Genomic DNA, 17,708 nt, shown 5'->3' with positions numbered 1-17,708 from the left:
TGCCCTGTGTTACATTATATCAGTCACTGCCTGGAACTATGCAGCAAATTTGTTTTAGAGCTCCTCCAGTTTCATATTCCTTGTCGTTTTAGCCTAGTAATGAGGGACTTTAACTTCATAAAATCTCAAAATGTATAACATTTAAGTGCTTGACTTTAAATATGGGTTTAGTCGCCCCTAAAATAAAGTTGTCTAAAAATATTAATTATGAATGCTATTTTATTTACATTTCTGTAACAATTTATTGGAATTTTATTTGTTTTGTATAACGGACACACAAGAGTTACATATTTCTTTACTTGTGGTGAATATAATCTATTAATCTTGTTTTAAATACTTAGTATTAACACCTTATTCTGAAAACCGGAAGTAGTCGCATGTGTATTGTTTGCAAGTCAAGCTGGGCCGTTTTTTGGACTCTGGTCCCTAAAGTCCATAGGACTCACTCTGGAGTCTTATGGATTGGTCATCAGCCCTTTCATTTTCTCCATTCTAACAGAAGATTTTAATCAGTAAAACATGGTCAACTAGAATTCACTCACACCTCCATTAGTTCTTCTAACCCTTGTATCATTATCTCTGCATGTCCCCACCCCAACTCCATGGGTCTACCAAAGGCACCTTCAGAAGACGGCAAGCTGGCGACCAGAGCAGGAAAGGAATGCAAGAAGGAGGAGGAAGAGGAGTATATGGTGGAGAAGGTTTTGGACCGCAGAGTGGTGAAGGGAAGAGTAGAGTTTCTGCTGAAATGGAAGGGCTTCTCGGAGTAAGTATGAGTCTATAATATTAATACTTGGTGTTCTTGGTCCTGATACACTGTGTGTATATATATCATTATCATATAATTCAATGCATTTCCTTTATTTTCATTTCATGACTATTTACATTGTAGTTTATCACTGAAGGCATCAAAACTATGAATGAACACGTGGAATTATGAAAAGTGTGAAATAACTGAAAACATGTCATATATATTCTAGTTTCCTCAAAGTACCCCCCCTTTGCTCTGATTACTGCTTTGCACACTCTTGGCATTCTCTTGAATGGTAGTCACCTGAAATGGTTTCCCAACAGTCTTGAAGGAGTTCCCAGAATGCTCAGCACTTGTTGGCCCTTTTGCCTTCACTCTGCGGTCCAGCTCTCCCCAAACAATCTGGATTGGGTTCAGGTCCGGTGACTGTGGAAGCAAAGCACTCCATCACTCTCCTTCTTGGTGAAATAGCCCTTACACAGCCTGGAGGTGTGTTTGGAGTCATTGTCCTGTTGAAAAATAAATTATGGTCCAACTAAACGCAAACCGGATGGGATGGAATGTCGCTGCAGGATGCTGTGGTAGCCATGTTGGTTCAGTATGCCTTCAATTTTGAATAAATCCCCAACAGTGTCACCAGCAAAGCACCCCCACACCATCACACCTCCTCCTCAATGCTTCACGGTGGGAACCAGGCATGTAGAACCCATCCGGTCACCTTTTCTCCTTTGCACAAAGACACAGCGGTTGGGACCAAAGATCTCAAACTTGGACTCATCAGACCAAAGCCCAGATTTCCACTGGTCTAATTTCCATTCCTTGTGTTTCTTGCCCCAAACAAATGTATTCTGCTTGTTGTGTCTCCTTAGCAGTGTTTTCCTAGCTACTATTTGACCATGAAGGCCTGATTCAGTCTCCTCTTAACAGTTGTTCTAGAGATATGCCTGCTGCTAGAACTCTGTGTGGTATTCATCTGCTCTCTAATCTGAGCTGCTGTTAACTTGTGATTTCTGAGGCTGGTGACTCAGATGAACTTATCCTCAGCAGCAGAGGGGACTCTTGGTCTTCCTTTCCTAGGGCAGTCCTCATGTGTGCCAGTTTCGTTGTAGCGCTTGATGGTTTTAGCTGCTACACTTGGGGACACATTCAAATTTTCCAGACAAACTGACCTTCATTTCTTAAAGTAATGATGGCCACTCGTTTCTCTTCACTTAGCTGATTGGTTCATGCCATGATATGAATTGTAACAGTTGTCCAATAGGGCTGTCGGCTGTGTATCAACCTGACTTCTGCACAACACAACTGATGGTCCCAACTCCATTAATAAGGCAAGAAAGTCCACTAATTAACTCTGAAATTGCCCACCTGTGAAGTGGAAACCATTTCAGGTGACTACCTCATGAAGCTCATTGAGAGAACACCAAGGGTTTGCAGCACTATCAAAAAAGTAAATGGGGGCTACTTTGAAGAACTAGAATATAAGACATGTTTTCAGTTATTTCAGTTTTTTGTTAAGTACATAATGCCACATGTGTCATTCATAGTTGTGAGGCCTTCAGTGATAATCTACAATGTAAATAGTCATGAAAATAAAGGAAACGCATTGAATGAGAAGGTGTGTTCAAACTTTTGGCCTGTACTGGATATGTGTGTGTATGCAAATAATCTACAGCATAGATTGTAGCATTGTATCATGTCCTCACATGATCAATGGATTGACTAAAAACAAAGTGTGAGGAGATGTTCTTCTGTCTGCACTCACCTTTCCAGTGAGGATAACACATGGGAGCCACAAGACAACCTGGACCTGGACCTTATCACCAAGTACATGCAGAAACACAAGGAGGCGGAGGAGAAGAAGGAGGGCAAGAGGAAAGGTGTCGGGAAGGAGGAGATGAGTGAAGGAAAGAGGGTACTCAAGACTGAAGATTCCCAGAAATCTAATCTCAATATTAATGAATGCACACAGAGGGTTTCACAAATGTCTTTAAGGATTTATATATAAATGACTCTCGTCATTACAATATGCACATGCATATTACATACATGCAAAATAGTATGGCTAGGCAATTCCAGTTGCTTTGGCGAAAGAGAGCGGATGACAGTTGGCTTGAGTCCAGTAGAGCAGTGATTCCCAAAGTGGGAGTCGGGACCCACAGGGGGGTCGCGAGCCAGAGAAGGGGGGGTCGCAAGTTGATTTCCAGAAATAAAACAAAAATTTAAAAAACGATTAGAAATAGCATATGTTAGCCATCATTTTAACACAACATGAAACTAGTGGCTAAATTTAAAATAAAACCAAGCAAATAAATAAAAAGGGAAACGCTCTTCTGATTTGAAACGAGGGCAAATCATCTGAATCCGAGCTGGAGGACGCGTTGGTTGGACTGTCCAGCGACCGAACCCTGAAGACAGCGTGTAATTAAGAAGCTGGCTGAGTTTAGGATTTCGATTGAGAGGGAAAACCCACAGCTATCCAGGGCGGCTTAGGATAGTGCCGTTTGGCACTACCTACTTGTGCGAAAAGACTTTCTCGGCACTGATGTACCTTAAAAATAAAAAGATTGAATGTGGAGGATGATCTCCGAGTAGCGGTCGCCAACATTAAACCAAGACTGGACTTGCTGTGCTCCAAACATATTGCACATCCATCTCATTAGAGGAGGTTAAGTTCAAATTAATGTAATGAGTAAATTACTGTAGAATAATGTTATGGCTGTTGTGTTATTTTGTGTTGTCAACATGCTCGTGTTTGGATACGCCTGTAGTGCATGCGGGGTTGCGCGCAATGTTTATGTACTTTTATAGTGGGGGGGTCGCAAGTCACTTGCACCGTTACTTTAGGGGTTGTGGGCTTAAAGTTTTGGGAACACCTCCAGTAGAGCAGACGGCTCTGCAGAGTTGCGTAATTACAACTTCATGACTTTTCATGAACATCTGAAGGAGCGGCGGTGTACATAGCAGAAACCCTGTTGTGAGTCTGCCCTATACTGTGGTGGGCCGCCATCAACATATCAACACTAAAAGATGGTGGCTGTGGCTCAGTGGTTTTGTCTTTTTTTGAATATTATTTACACAGGCACATGTAAGATAAGAGCCAGGGCTCCTGGGCTCTACAGCACGTTGTTGTGCGAATCAGGCAGAGGGACCGCAGAGTTGGCTAACATTACCTTTCCCAGACAACGGAGTTGGATTTGCCTTTTTTGCGGACTAAATGCTGCTCTGGCTGCCCTCCTTCTAACATCTTTACTCATGCTGAGTTTTTAAATTCCACTGGATGCGCACACCCAACCCCCCTGACTGCTGAGAGGTTTTATGGATTCGGAAGGGCAGATGTGCGCATGCGTGTGTCATTCAGAATACAAGACAAAATAAGAGAGTTCTTCAATACAGAATTTTTTTTTCTTGATTACACTATTTTTGTGATCGTTGGAGTCAAAATCTAAATTAATATCAAAATTCAGTTAATTGCACAGCCCTCACTAACGGTAAACATATCCTTTGGGAATCTTTACAAAGGTTCCCTTAAAGAACCTGCCTTGTTGCACAATCAAAATATCATTCTAAACTTTCTATTTTCACACAGGAACATCTGGAGATGTTCTGTTAAATGAAGTGTGGTTGGTCCAGGCTACTGTGCATGTAGCTTGTAGCTCCAGTTAATGACTTTTGGGCCTTACATTATAGTAGTTCTTTCAGTCTGAATGCAGGAGATACTTGACACTCTGGAGTCCTATGGATTGGTCCCCTCATCAGCCCTTTCATTTTCTACATTCATACAGAAGATTTTAATCTAGTAAAACACGGTCAACTAGAATTCACTCACACCTCCCATTAGTTCTTCTAACCCTTGTATCATTATCTCTGCATGCCCCTGAAAGAAGGGCAAGAAAGAGGAGGAGGAGCCTGCAGCAGTGAAAGAGGAGGAGGAGGAGGAGCCTGCAGCGGTGAAGGACGAAGAGGACTACTGTATGTGGTGGAGAAGGTTTTGGACCGTAGAGTGGTGAAGGGAAGAGTAGAGTTTCTGCTGAAATGGAAGGGTTCTCAGAGTAAGTATGAGTCTAGAATATTAATGCTTGGTTCTGAGATATATAATATATTTACATATTGCAAATAAGTGTCAGCATGGTATCACGCCCTCAAAGTTGAAGGTTTGGTATTTTGACACTACGTTGCAGACCCACAAATAACCTTAAAAGATGGCAATAGAAAAAAGGAATAATAGGAATGATAATTAGAGTGAGAATGAATTGTCTAAAAACAAAGTGTGAGGAGATGTTCTTCTGTCTGCACTCACCTTTCCAGTGAGGAGAACACATGGGAGCCACAAGACAACCTGGACCTGGACCTTATCACCGAGTACATGCAGAAACACGAGGAGACAGAGGAGAAGAAGAAGAAGGTGGGCAAGAGGAAAGGTGTCAGGGAGGAGGAGGTGAGTGAAGGAAAGAGGGTACTCCAGACTGCACACAGAGGGCTTCACAAATGTCTTTTAGGATTTATATATCATACCGGGATTCCTCAAAGAAAAACTGGTGGTCAATTAAACTGCGGCCCTCTCATAGTGCTCGGGGGGGCAACACGGATAAATAAAGGCCGGGAAAATCAGTGTGGATAATATCCTCGGTGCCTTTCATATAATGTGCAGTTAAGTATATCGTAATGTACATTTCTACCAATTTAACTCAACAGATCCAACTCATATTCACACTTTGTTTATCTGGATTATGGTTCTCATGTAAAGTATCTTTTGTGATCACTTTTTTATTATTAAGAAACAAAGAGTGCCAACCAATCCCCCGAGTCGGAGAGGCTGATGACCCCTACAGATACTAGATCAAGTTCAACTGGGAGTCAAACACTCCCACAAAGAATAGTTTCCAGCACTACCAATCGCAGACAGCCCCTGGTTGTTACCGCCTGGCTCAAGGCCACCATCAAAAAGGCCACGCAGATATATCAATCCAAACTTTATTAACACACACAGAGCGTAACCATGGTAATGCAGCAGTCGAACTTAGACACAGACATGCTGTGAAAGATGCTTCTGGTTTTACTTAGCTCGCTCCACCATGGCACCTTACTAACTCACTCACTCTGTCTGTTGATATACAAACGCAGATCAATGGACATGCATGTATTGTTGGGGTGGTGTATGAGGGCACCCCCCTTTCGACCAATGTGTTCAGAATAACAGCAGTGTTTTTAAAGAAGTGATTAATGCTCAAAATCCATAGAATAGCTTTTAATTCCATAATACATTGGGAACACTGCCCATTCATTTCCAAATCAAAACATAACCAACAATGATCAAGTCTGTGTTCTACCTTTACAGGAAGTGAAGCTAAAGGAATATTAGCAGTATTGGCATTTTTTACTGTATAAACTGAAAAATGTGTCAAGGTTTGAATCCCTGCACTAATATTTAGTTGCATAACTATTATTTCTGAGAACTGCTTCATATCTGTGTTGAATGGAGTCACCTGTGAACAGGTATTTCAGCCCAGGACCATTGAACTACATCCCATAATTCCTCTGCATTACTGGGTTTGGACTCAGAAAACAGCATTTATGATGTCACCCTACAAGTGTTCTCTGGGATTGAGGTTTGGGGATCTGGCTTGCCCCTCCATAACATCCATCTGGTTCATCTGGAACCAAGACTTTGCCCCTTCCTGGTGTGTTTGGGTCCTTGTCTTGTTGAAAGACCCGTTTCAAAGGCATTTCCTCTTCAGCATAAGGCAACGTGACCTCTTCAAGTATTCTGATGTGTTGGAACTGATCCAGAATCCCTGGTATGTGATAAACAGGCCCAACACCACAGTATGAGAAACCTCCCATAACCAGCATGCTTTACTGTCTTCACAGTGGACCGGGGCTTGATTTCAGTGCAGGGGGGTCGGAGGACAAACTGTCTGCGGCTCCTAGACCCAAAAAGAACAATTTCCCTCTCATCAGTCCCCAGAATGTTGCTCCATTTCTCCGTTGGCCAGTCAATGTGTCCTTTGGTTGTTTCCCACGTCGTTTAGGCGTTGGATGCCATTTCAAGATAATTGAAATCAGTTTGGCAGAGCAGCTTATAATCTTCTGTACTTCTTTATGTTTCCCCCTCTCAAATCAACTTTTTTATTAAAGTCCTCTGTTCCTCAGAGCAATGTCTGGAACGAGCCATTTTGCTGAGTATTTCAGTGTGAAATGCACTATAACCTCTCCATGTTCAACATGTGCTTCCTTCCTTCCTTAAATATGTATATATACAGTATATAGATTAAATATGGGCCATAACTGACACCTGTTTCTTCACAGAATCAATCAGCTCACTAATTGAGCACAACACTGGTCACATACATATGAGAGATTCAATTACAGATTAAATTCCACAGAATGAGCAGCATGCATGTCATGACAGTTGGTTTTCTAGGACTAACACTTACTAGTACATTTTTTTGCCATATAGAAATACCACTTTTACCAAAAAATATGATTTATGAGGTTTAGTGATGCTATTATTTTGAACACAACTGTACATCAAAGTTATTCTTTAAACGTCCATGACCACAACATATGCGCCTGTGTTTTTCAGAGGCATCAGTGATGCTCAGCAGTTTTATTCCAGAGCACAGCAGAAATCTCTGCTGAGCTTCAGAAATGCTTGAGGAAATGTAGCTTGTGTGGACAATACCACAGTACGCTACCTACATTACTTACTTACACAATACTGCTGGCTATACAAGTTTGATTTAGCAAAAACAACAGCCTAAAACAAAAGGTCAAAGGTCAACTGGTGCCCCTCATTGCTAATGCCTATCAGGGACAATGGTTCCAATTTACTTTACTGGAGTAAATCTGTTCCAGCTACATGAAGACAAACGAGGTAACCCTTACAGATACCAGTGAAAGCTAAAAATCTGTGAGAAAATGTTACATTTACAACTTTCCCGGCACCAAAATCCTGGATGATCTCCCATTTGTTACTTAACAGCTGGTTAAAAGGCTGGCAACAAAATGGAGGCCACACATAAATTGATCAAAAGTAGTTTATTTATCAAAAACTAACACTGGATGTTATATTTCCCATAATGCAACTCCATAATAGTGATGTTGGCAGATAATTAAGAAAGGTCAAACAATGTTCCATAGCTCTTAATGTTGTTTCTAGTTTAGGATAGAGCTCTACAGCATGGCACCTCACTAACTCACTCTCTTGGTTTTTCTTTCTGTTGATAGAAACGGAGAGGAAGAGGAGTCAAATGTCACCGCTGCCAGCACTGTGACAAATCCTTCACAACATCAGGATATTTAACAATTCATCAGAGAGTTCACACTGGAGAGAAACTGTACAGCTGTGATCAATGTGGGGCAGCTTTCACACAACAGTGTTACCTAAAAAAACATCAACGCATTCACACTGGAAAGAAACCTTACAGCTGTGATCAGTGTGGGGCAGCTTTTTCTCAGCATGGTAACCTTAAAAGACACCAGCGCATACACACTGGAGAGAAATCGTACTGGTGTGAACAATGTGGGGTAACTTTTTCTAATAGTGGTAGCCTTAAAACTCACCAGCGCATTCACACTGGAGAGAAGCCGTACAGCTGTGAACAATGTGGGGAAACCTTTTCTCATAGTAGTAACCTTAAAACTCACCAGCGCATTCACACTGGAGAGAAGCCGTACTGGTGTGAACAATGTGGGGAAACCTTTTCTCGTAGTGGTAGCCTTAAAACTCACCAGCGCGTTCACACTGCCTCGTTGTGAACATGTTTCAAAGCCAAGCTGTTTCCTCCTCATGCCCTGATAGCTGTGTTGTTATATTCTGATCTTCTCTCCACATTGAAGGCTGACCAGCAGTAACTATATCTTCTGATCAACATGTATGTTATTGTGGATCAGCTGGACTGTTTTCTGCCTGTCCTCAGAACCCTTTACCATTTAGGCACCAGAGTTGGTGCCTGAACCCATCCTTTTAAAAATATATATTTTTAAATGTATATATTAAAAAAGAAAAAAAGAAAAAGGAGACCAAAAAGACAGTCAGCAACATTTGAGAACGGCTTGTCTATTGCTATATGGTCCAAATTAAATGTAAAACTAAATGTAATAACATATTTCTCCAGTAAATTGCTGCTACATGACAAAAACAACCACTAGATGGAAAAGGCAGCGCTGGTGTTTCAGTAGTACCAAAACCCCCGTTACTATTCGGTCCGATAAATTCTGGGTGTTAAGGCACTGGTGCCGTACTAGCACCAGGTTTTGGTACCCAACCCTAACCACAATGTACCCCCAGTGGGAAGGAGAAGGCGAAAAGGCGAAACACTGAGACCGATAAAGATGTTTTGGTTGGGAAACGTGGACGTGTTTGAAACTTTTTTATTTTGGTTTTATTTTGTAAAAACTTTCTTCTCATCTCTAGAAACATACACATTTTTTTGGGCTGACAGGAAGTCAATGCAATTTTCATTTTAGGAATACATTTTTGTCACCCTTATATATTTCTAAACTCCCGAAAGTTGGCAAAAACTATAACTTTTGAGCATTGTGAGTTTAATAAGTGCAAATTCAATATTTGTCTAAATTGGTCCAAACAGTCCTCTCATCATTACTTCATCACATTTAGGAGTTAACTTAAAACTCTCGTCTTCGATAAAGCTTATAGTTAGGGAGCGAGGAGTCGCAGCGTTCGTCTAGATTGGCGGGGGAGGGTGAATAGCCGCAGACATGGCACTCCTTCTCTTGAATTCTTCTCTTCATAGTCGTCAGATTAATCAGTTTTAATTGTACGCTCTCAAGTTATTGTTTTGTAGTTTAACATTTTTTCCTACTTCGTGGAATTTCATTTAATAATCTCTGTCTGACATTTCATATCTTCTGTGACTGAATGGGGTTTTAAATCTGTTGAGGTCTCTTCAGACTGAAAGTAAAGACACTGATGATGTCATACAAAATCGTAAAATAGAAAGCAAACACCTGATTTATTCATCTGACTTTTAGAATACCATAAATGATTGAATTGTTTTAAATGTTTTGCAATGTGGAACAATTAAATAAAAAAAGGAAATTAAACGAGGCCTTGTGCTGATTATTTGTGACTTGATTTGGTGGATTTATGCTTCTTGTCTTTACTCGATAATAGAACATCTCCATCCACTAAAAGTGCTGAAACACTCAGATTATTATTCTAATTGTGTGACATTATGGGATGGATCCCTACAGAGATAGAGCTTTTAGTTAGAGAGTAAGATCCTTTTAGTTTAACATAAAACCTCCAACATCACCAAAACCCACCAGACTCCATGTAAATAATCACTACTTTTAACGTGTTTAGAGCAGCATATCTCCACCAAACTCCATGTAAATAATCCCCCTATCTAAAACAAGACGTTTTAGTAACTATTTGACATTGATATCTTTGGTCAATATATAATGCAACCCCCCCACCCTTTGATTTTTTTCTATTGATGACTGACAGGTCATATCCCTCAATCTCCACCAACTCCTGTTGTTCAACCGTAAGGCAAGTCTCTGTTATAGCAATTGCTGTGAACTTTTGATTTTTGAAAGGTTTGCGATAAGGCAAGTTAACTTTGTGATATTCACACTGGCAGTAAGAACCAATGTAGAAATTATTATCTTGGTCAATGTTGTTTTCAATGTCTTGTGGTTTACGTTCTGTGTATTTGAAAGTTTCCAAGTTCAGTTGATCATATGTAACATGATAGGTTTCTGTCCAGGTTTGCCATGATCATTGTGTTTGATACGTTCAATCCAGTTTGTATGTAGTTACCTTATGTAGGCCTATGTTGCTCTTGATTCATTCCTTCTTCAAACTTATCCAGCTCGGTGATGTCCCTGATGAGAATCCCTTTGGCTGCCTCAGGCGTCGAACCATGAAGTTTGATGTATATTTTACAATTTCTTGCCCATGTTGCCTGGATCTTGTTTTGTTTTCTCAGTATGATTGCTTTCTTGACGATATCAGCATTTTTCTTGGGGAGGTGTTTGTTGATGTAAACTTGGGTGCCTTTTAATTTCCTTCCTTGTCTGAGGAGTGCTGACTTTTTCTTTATGTTGGTGAAGCTAATTATTTGCAATGGAGTGGCCGTTTTGTTTTTGACAATCCTCAATGTCCCCGCCATCAACATAAATGCATTTGCTTTTTTTGCCTTTGTTGTTCCAGCGTCTCCTTCTCTCTCCTTCTCACTCGGCCTGGCAGTGGTGTATTCAATCTCCTCAACCTCATCGGGTAGGATTGCATTTTTCTGAGGCGGCGTATTCCCCTGGGCCTGGTGGTAGCTGGCTACACCAGAGCACCCACGATGTCAGGGTTTCATTCTCCACCTCTTAGCTGGATTACGTCTGGCCATGTCGTAAACAGTAGGCCTCAAAACCGAGAATATATTGGGGCGTGATATTTAAATTACGATCGTTTCCAGCCGCTGCATTTATCAATGTACGGTCATTCTTACGCTCTGATTGGTGTGGTACGAACGTTTCATGGATCTTACGTGAAGCCTGTCGTAAGAGGATTTCTGCGCTCATATCTGCGCTGGTGTCTACGTTAGGTTGATAAATGTGGGCTATTAGCTCTGAGGATGTGCTTCAATACATAATTGAAGTGAGAACACTAATGAGTAGCACAGTGGTGCAATTTGATTACCTTGTCATAAGCTAAAGCCTTTTTCAAAGCTAAAAAGAAAACAAGGCGCTCTTCTGCAAACGCACAGCTGGGAGGGCTTGAGAGCACGTTTGAGGTGCAGCGTGATTTTTGGGCTTCAGGTGTGAGCCCAAATAGTCGTTGAACGACAAAGACAACACAGCGATTAGGCGGTGGAACCGGGGTATTGATGTCCCGTCCATGCAACCGATGGATATGATGAAAACCTGTAAACAGCCCAACCACTTACCAATCACATAACTGGAAAGTCATCATTACTACAGTGTCCTGACAGGATAGTGAATGTCGATTTGTCAAAATGGACAGTAAACTGACAGTAAACCATGATTTTCGTTGAGAACATTACTTTTCATGGTGCTATATCATAATTTATCTCATCATGGAAATCAGTATTGCCCAATCCAGCAGGGGAGAGTTCTAGCCTGACCAGGCTCCTCTCTTTAATTTGTCTCTCGTAGTTACACTGTAATAGTTTTAGACTGCCGGAGGACTTACTTTGACAAACTGAGCTCCTCTATCTTTAATCTTTCGTTTGTGTGCATTTATGTCCCAGAAATGCTTGTTACTAACCTAGCTCTGGCAAGTCATTCCCTGGAGTCCTTATGTTCTTTTTCCTCCAGTATGTTTTGGGAGGCTCCAAAATCATGTTTGCCGCTGTCGCCGTGGTCCTGCTTCACAAGTGTTACATGTGAATAACCAATGTGTGAGTAATCAGGAAGCTCACATAAAAGATAGTGGCAAGGTCTACCAAATGTTTAACTTGTACAACCCGTAAATTGTTGGAGCCTTGGTTGCCACCTTCCCTCACAATGTGAATCACACATTTTCCAGCCCACAGGTATGCGCAGCAGAGCAGAGTGACGCAGCGGAAGCGTGCTGGGCCCATAACCCATAACCCAGAGGTCGATGGATCAAAACCATCCTCTGCTAATTCCTATGCTTTGTATCATCAGTAAGTCTATTTGCAGTCTGTTGATGTTAAACAAAGCATCTGATGCTGCAAGTGTTTGAAGTGAAATGTCTCTGCCTGCTGAAGAGTAAACTTAATGGCATCACAAATTTATTTCATCCATAAAAATGGAAACTACAGTGCTGATACCCGCCATAACACCCATAAAAACTGGAGCGTAATATAATAAATATGCTACAATAAATATACTACACTAGTATATTTATTTATTACATAAATAAAGTAAACTAGAGACTGTAAAACATGTAAATTTAAAGTGTTTGTTGTGCTGTCTGATAGCATGAGGTGTAAAAGAGAGAAAATATCGCTTAGTTTGTGTCACAGGAGGTCTTAGGCTACCACTATGTTCTATAACCCTACCAGTCAGATTACCACAGGAGGTAATATCTTTTGCAGCTCTTTTAAAGACTCTAATGAGCTCTACCACTGAGCTACATCCTCTGAAGATTTTCAGATTTTTTTGACTTTTTTTCTGAGATAGACTTAGACTTATCTTTATTAATCCTTTTGGGATGACTCCCGCAAGGAAATTGAAATATCACTGAATAAAAGAATAAATCTGGGTAAAAAATGTAATGTTAATGTTGTAAATGGCTTCAAAACCTGTAAATGCAACTGCGGTGCCTGGAAATCAAACCTGGGCAAAATGATTGCACTGCTATGATATAAATAATAGACGAATCCAGAAATCCTAAGAGTGCAGCTATGGCACGGTTCTGGATTACATCATACCTCTGAAGATTGAAGATCTTACCCTCTGATCTTAAAGTACCTGGGTCTTTAATCCTACATCCAAACCTGTGCTTTTATCTAGAACTTTTTAAAACGTTTTCACCTTGAGCAAGAAGAACTGTATGTTTTTAACACATCTCATTTCAGTTGTGCAGGAGCGGGATCCAGTGAGTCCAGTGCAGGGGCTGCCTTTGAGGCATTTGCTCTGGGAGGGACGCTCTGCCGTAGACCTGTGGGCAACAGCCGGCTCCTTGCAATTCCCTCTACTTACCAGCAAGGGAGGTCCTCACAGCACAACTAGTGCTGTATGGGGCGAGGCCAAAGAAACAGATACCAGCATGTGACTTTGCAAATCAGTGGCTGACCTTGGCCGCCATCAAAGATGCCATTTGGGCCTCCAGGAACTTGCTGGTAAGAAAGCACATGCAGATCCCATTCCCTCAAAACGTGAATCACAGATTTTCCAGCACCTGGACTTGAACAGACCGGGTAGGGGTAATGGCTCTTTAGAGTGAATGTGCCAAAGAAGATGTTTACAAGTTAAGCCGAGGTAAATGCTTGGCCCATATTCACACAGACCTTAAACTACTCACTTAATGCTGGTTACAATTTTCTAAAATAAACAATGTCAGATAAAAATTACTAAGAGTGAAGGGTGTTGATAACATTTTTTTAACAAGGTATTGGCTCATTCAGTAGACTCCTTCAAGATTCTTCAAGGTAAGCAGGAAGCTCACATAAATGATAGTTGCAAGGTCTACCAACATTTTTAACTTTGCAACCTTTGTTGCCGCCGTCCCTCAAAATGTGAATCCCAGAATTTTCCATCCCCTGAGCATGGGCAGCAGAGCAGAGTGGCGCAGTGGAAGCGTGCTGGGCCCATAACCCAGAGGTCAATGGATCGAAACCATCCTCTACTACTTCCTATGCTTTCTATCAGCATTAATTCCTTTTCCAGTTTGTTGATGTTTGGCAAAACATCTGTTACTGCAAGTGTCTAGAGTGAAATGAGCTGCTGAAAAGTAAACTTTATGGTATGTCACGATTAAAATGGAGAGTACAGTGCTGACACCTGTCGTAACACCCATAAAACTAGAACATAATACATTTAATATTTATACAAATGTTTATTTTGCAATTTTACGTAGGTGAAAAGATTCCTCACAGTGGTGCTGGAGGCCAGGGTCATGCCATCCAGAGTAACTATCTCTTTGGGTCACGCAGGTCCTTGGGCCCCAGAACAATAACTTCAGTTTTATCTGAGTTTAACATTAGAAAATTACAGGTCATCCAGGTTGTTTGTCTCTACAACTCTCAATAAGTTATTTACACTGCTGAAAAGCAAAATGCTAAAAGCATAATAAATAAAATGTAAAATACTTCTATAAAATGAAATAGTAAAATTTTATAGAGTTGTTTTATTTTTCCATTTCATTTCTATGCTTCTATAACATGAACAATTTGATTCACCTACAGTAGCACTACTGCACTACACAAAAATTACAGTAAATAAATGTAAATTAAATGTTACTACCCATAATGCAATGCATTTTACAGTAATGAACCGGAAAAGAAAGTTATGGTATTTTACGGTAAGTAACTGTAGAAATTACAGCAAAGTAAAACCGAGTTAGGTATGTACATAACTACAGCTGTGATTTAGGACCAATGTCGAAGATCACACAGATCTTTTCTGAACACCATCACGGCTAAACACCAATTCCCTGACCGGGAGTTGAACCCGGGCCACCTGGGTGAAAACCAGGAATCCTAACCACTAGACCATATGGGACTGACTACATATTAACAACAGTGATTTCATGAATCAATTCATAGTCTGGCTGGAAACAGGGCTTCTGTTGAACGAGAAGTTTAAGTAAGTTTTATCTTGAAGCTTTTGAGTGTTCTTTAGGTTTTTATCTGCTTTAACTATTACCGGACAGCAGGGGCACGGAGCAGAGCAGAGCGGCCGTTAGGGAGGAATCCTCCTCCCTGTTCAGCTCCATTTTGAACTGACGGTAAAAAACGTAATGTCAGAACTTTATGACAAATAGAATTGTTGACAGGTTGATTTCTGTTAATAACAAACACAACTATAGTCAATACAAAAAGGAAATATATATATGAAAACCCTTCTTGGTTCATCTTTCCACTGTTCCTACAATCACCGATCTGGTCTGGTTGGAAACTAAAGGATCTAAACTAAAAGGACGTTCCTCTTTAACTAAAAGGTCTATCTCTGTAGGGATCCATCCCATAATTTTGTCACACACTTAGAATAAAAATCTGAGTCTGTCAGCAGCAACAACACAACCTTTAATGGACGCTGACTTTACCTTTAAATTAGGAGTTTAAACAGAGACACAACAGGAAGAATAAATCCATCAGATCAAGTCCCCAATAATCAGCATGTGGCCTTGTTTTATTTCAGGTAGTCAGCATGGAGCTGTTCCACATTCCCAGACATTTAAAACAAGTCAATCATTGGTGTTATTCTACGAGTCAGATGAATAAATCAGTTGTCTGCTATTTGAGCTGCTCTGTTTCCTGCTGCTCCATCATTCTTTAGTGTCCTTAGTAAACAGGTTGCTGTGCTTTATGTTTCTTTTGGATGACATCATAAGTGTGTTTGCTTTAGTCTGAAGAAACTCCAACAGATTTAAAATCACATGCAGTCACAGAAAATACAAACAGGGAATAGAAAATGTCAGACAAAGAATATGAAATGAAAAGTACCCAAAGTAGGAAAATATAATGTTAATCTACCAAACAACAATAACTGGCTGACTCCAGTTTGTCGGTAATGAAGAGAGGAATGTTTGGACATTTTATTTAACCTTTATTTAGCCAGGAACAATCCCATTGAGCTACAGTAACTCTTCTTTCAGGGAGTCCTGCCAAGAAAGGCGGCAATAAATTTCATAATACATAAAAGAAAGGACAATGGTTCCATACTACACCACAAATAGATACTACAACACAAACAAAACATTACACCTAACTTAAGCTAATGCATACATAAAACTCAAAAACAAGTTCCACCGAGTCCAGAGTGGAAGGGTTTGCTAGGCAGTTTCTTTCATAATATCCACATGTATGATATTGATAGCACACAACAATCACAACAATTATTGGCCAACTTAAGTCATTTAGTTAGCTAATTGTTCAGAGGATGTGGGAAAAAGCAAGTCAAGAACAGGTTTTAAAGGACTTGCCACAGACAGTGAATACAGCAGTAGATATGTCTACTGTTTACAAACACATGGTAACTTTACATCTGTTGACAATAAAGATGCTCACAAAAAGCTTTACTTATAATTGCATTCCTTGCGCACATTTGTGTCCTCTTAAATACAAAGAACTGCTAAATTCTTTATTCCCAACATCATGCCTCAGATGTTAGTTCCAGAAGAAAACACTAGTGGTCAGAAGTGGGATTTAAAGCCGTGCCTCCAGTGGAGACTTCGACCTGAACACAGTGCCTTGGACCGCTCGGCCATCCTGACTGATCCATCAGATGTTCAGTAGGACCTGTCTCAAAAATTATTATTTAGTAAATTAAACATGTCATGATATAGTAGGTTCTCAGTCATCCATGTCATAGTTAACAAGGGAAGGTTTCTCAACTGTCAGGCCAAATATATGGGCGTTCATGGAGACATGGAAGAAAGTCACCAGGGTGGCAATGTGCTTGACAAAGGCAATACATTACGCGGGATGTGAAGGCAATGTGCAATACAGGCCAAACCCTGTGGTGGGAATCAAGATCCACCAATGTTTGTGTCCACAATGTCCACCTGAATCCAGAAATGTCCCTGCCAGATGGGAAATAGACTGACAATTGGGTTAACATGTAACAATTCCCAGACTCATAGGGCAAGGGAAAGGTACAACGCATATAATTAAGGTGATGGGCGGATCTCTGATATCTATCGGCTATAACCTTCTCCTGCCTATTTTAATTACACAAACCCTGAATAAACCCTCACCACTACAAACACCCTAATTGCCTTTAAGGCCGGCTCAATAACCCCGCTAATAAAATAAAAAGTAGACCATAGGTTGTAAGTTTAACTGCGTGTATTAATGACACAACTTATTAAACATCGGACACAACCCCTCCGTACATAGACGTTAAAGCCCTCAAAGTATCCAAAACATTTAAACATGTTTCCCCCAAAACACCTCAACGTCCCAAACAAAACAAATGTCATTCAATAAATTTAAATAGTCCGGGGGCCTGTTGCACGAAAGTAGAATAAAGATATCTAGGATAAATGAATAAGCGCAGCTTGACTTAGTGTGATCCGCTCTTCGCGGCTTAATCGGTTGCACAATTGCCGAGCCAGGATGAACAGGTGAAGCTATGTCCAGCCAGGTGTAGACAGCTGGGATAAGTGCACGTTCACGGCTTTCTCACATAGACCACGGTATCGATCACAGATTTACTGATGCAAAATTGAGAAGACGCATGCGCCATATGTTTACCCAATGAGCAACAGCTTCTAATGGAAAGTAACGAGGAGGGGAAGAATATGCAAAAAGGGAAATACGGCTCTTATCAAACGGAGAGAAAA

The 17,708-nt window shown here is 40.7% G+C and overlaps 2 non-coding genes and 1 pseudogene across 2 annotated transcripts; 2 read left to right on the top strand and 1 right to left on the bottom strand.

Annotated features, from left to right (window-relative positions):
- The window catches only part of LOC117941225, a 10,563-nt pseudogene extending 1,662 nt beyond the window's left edge, over positions 1 to 8,901 (top strand).
- A 5,078-nt stretch (positions 8,902 to 13,979) lies between these two features.
- Positions 13,980 to 14,051, top strand: trnam-cau. Its single transcript has one exon. It is a non-coding gene; the product is annotated as a tRNA-Met (tRNA).
- Positions 14,052 to 14,851: 800 nt separating this feature from the next.
- On the bottom strand, positions 14,852 to 14,923 carry trnae-uuc. Its single transcript has one exon. It is a non-coding gene; the product is annotated as a tRNA-Glu (tRNA).
- Positions 14,924 to 17,708: the final 2,785 nt, after the last annotated feature.

Source organism: Etheostoma cragini, unplaced genomic scaffold (genome assembly GCF_013103735.1).
Source record: "Etheostoma cragini isolate CJK2018 unplaced genomic scaffold, CSU_Ecrag_1.0 ScbMSFa_4662, whole genome shotgun sequence".
Classification (NCBI taxonomy): domain Eukaryota; kingdom Metazoa; phylum Chordata; class Actinopteri; order Perciformes; family Percidae; genus Etheostoma; species Etheostoma cragini.
Note: the sequence above shows the minus strand (reverse complement) of the source record. Positions and strands in the feature narration are given on the sequence as shown.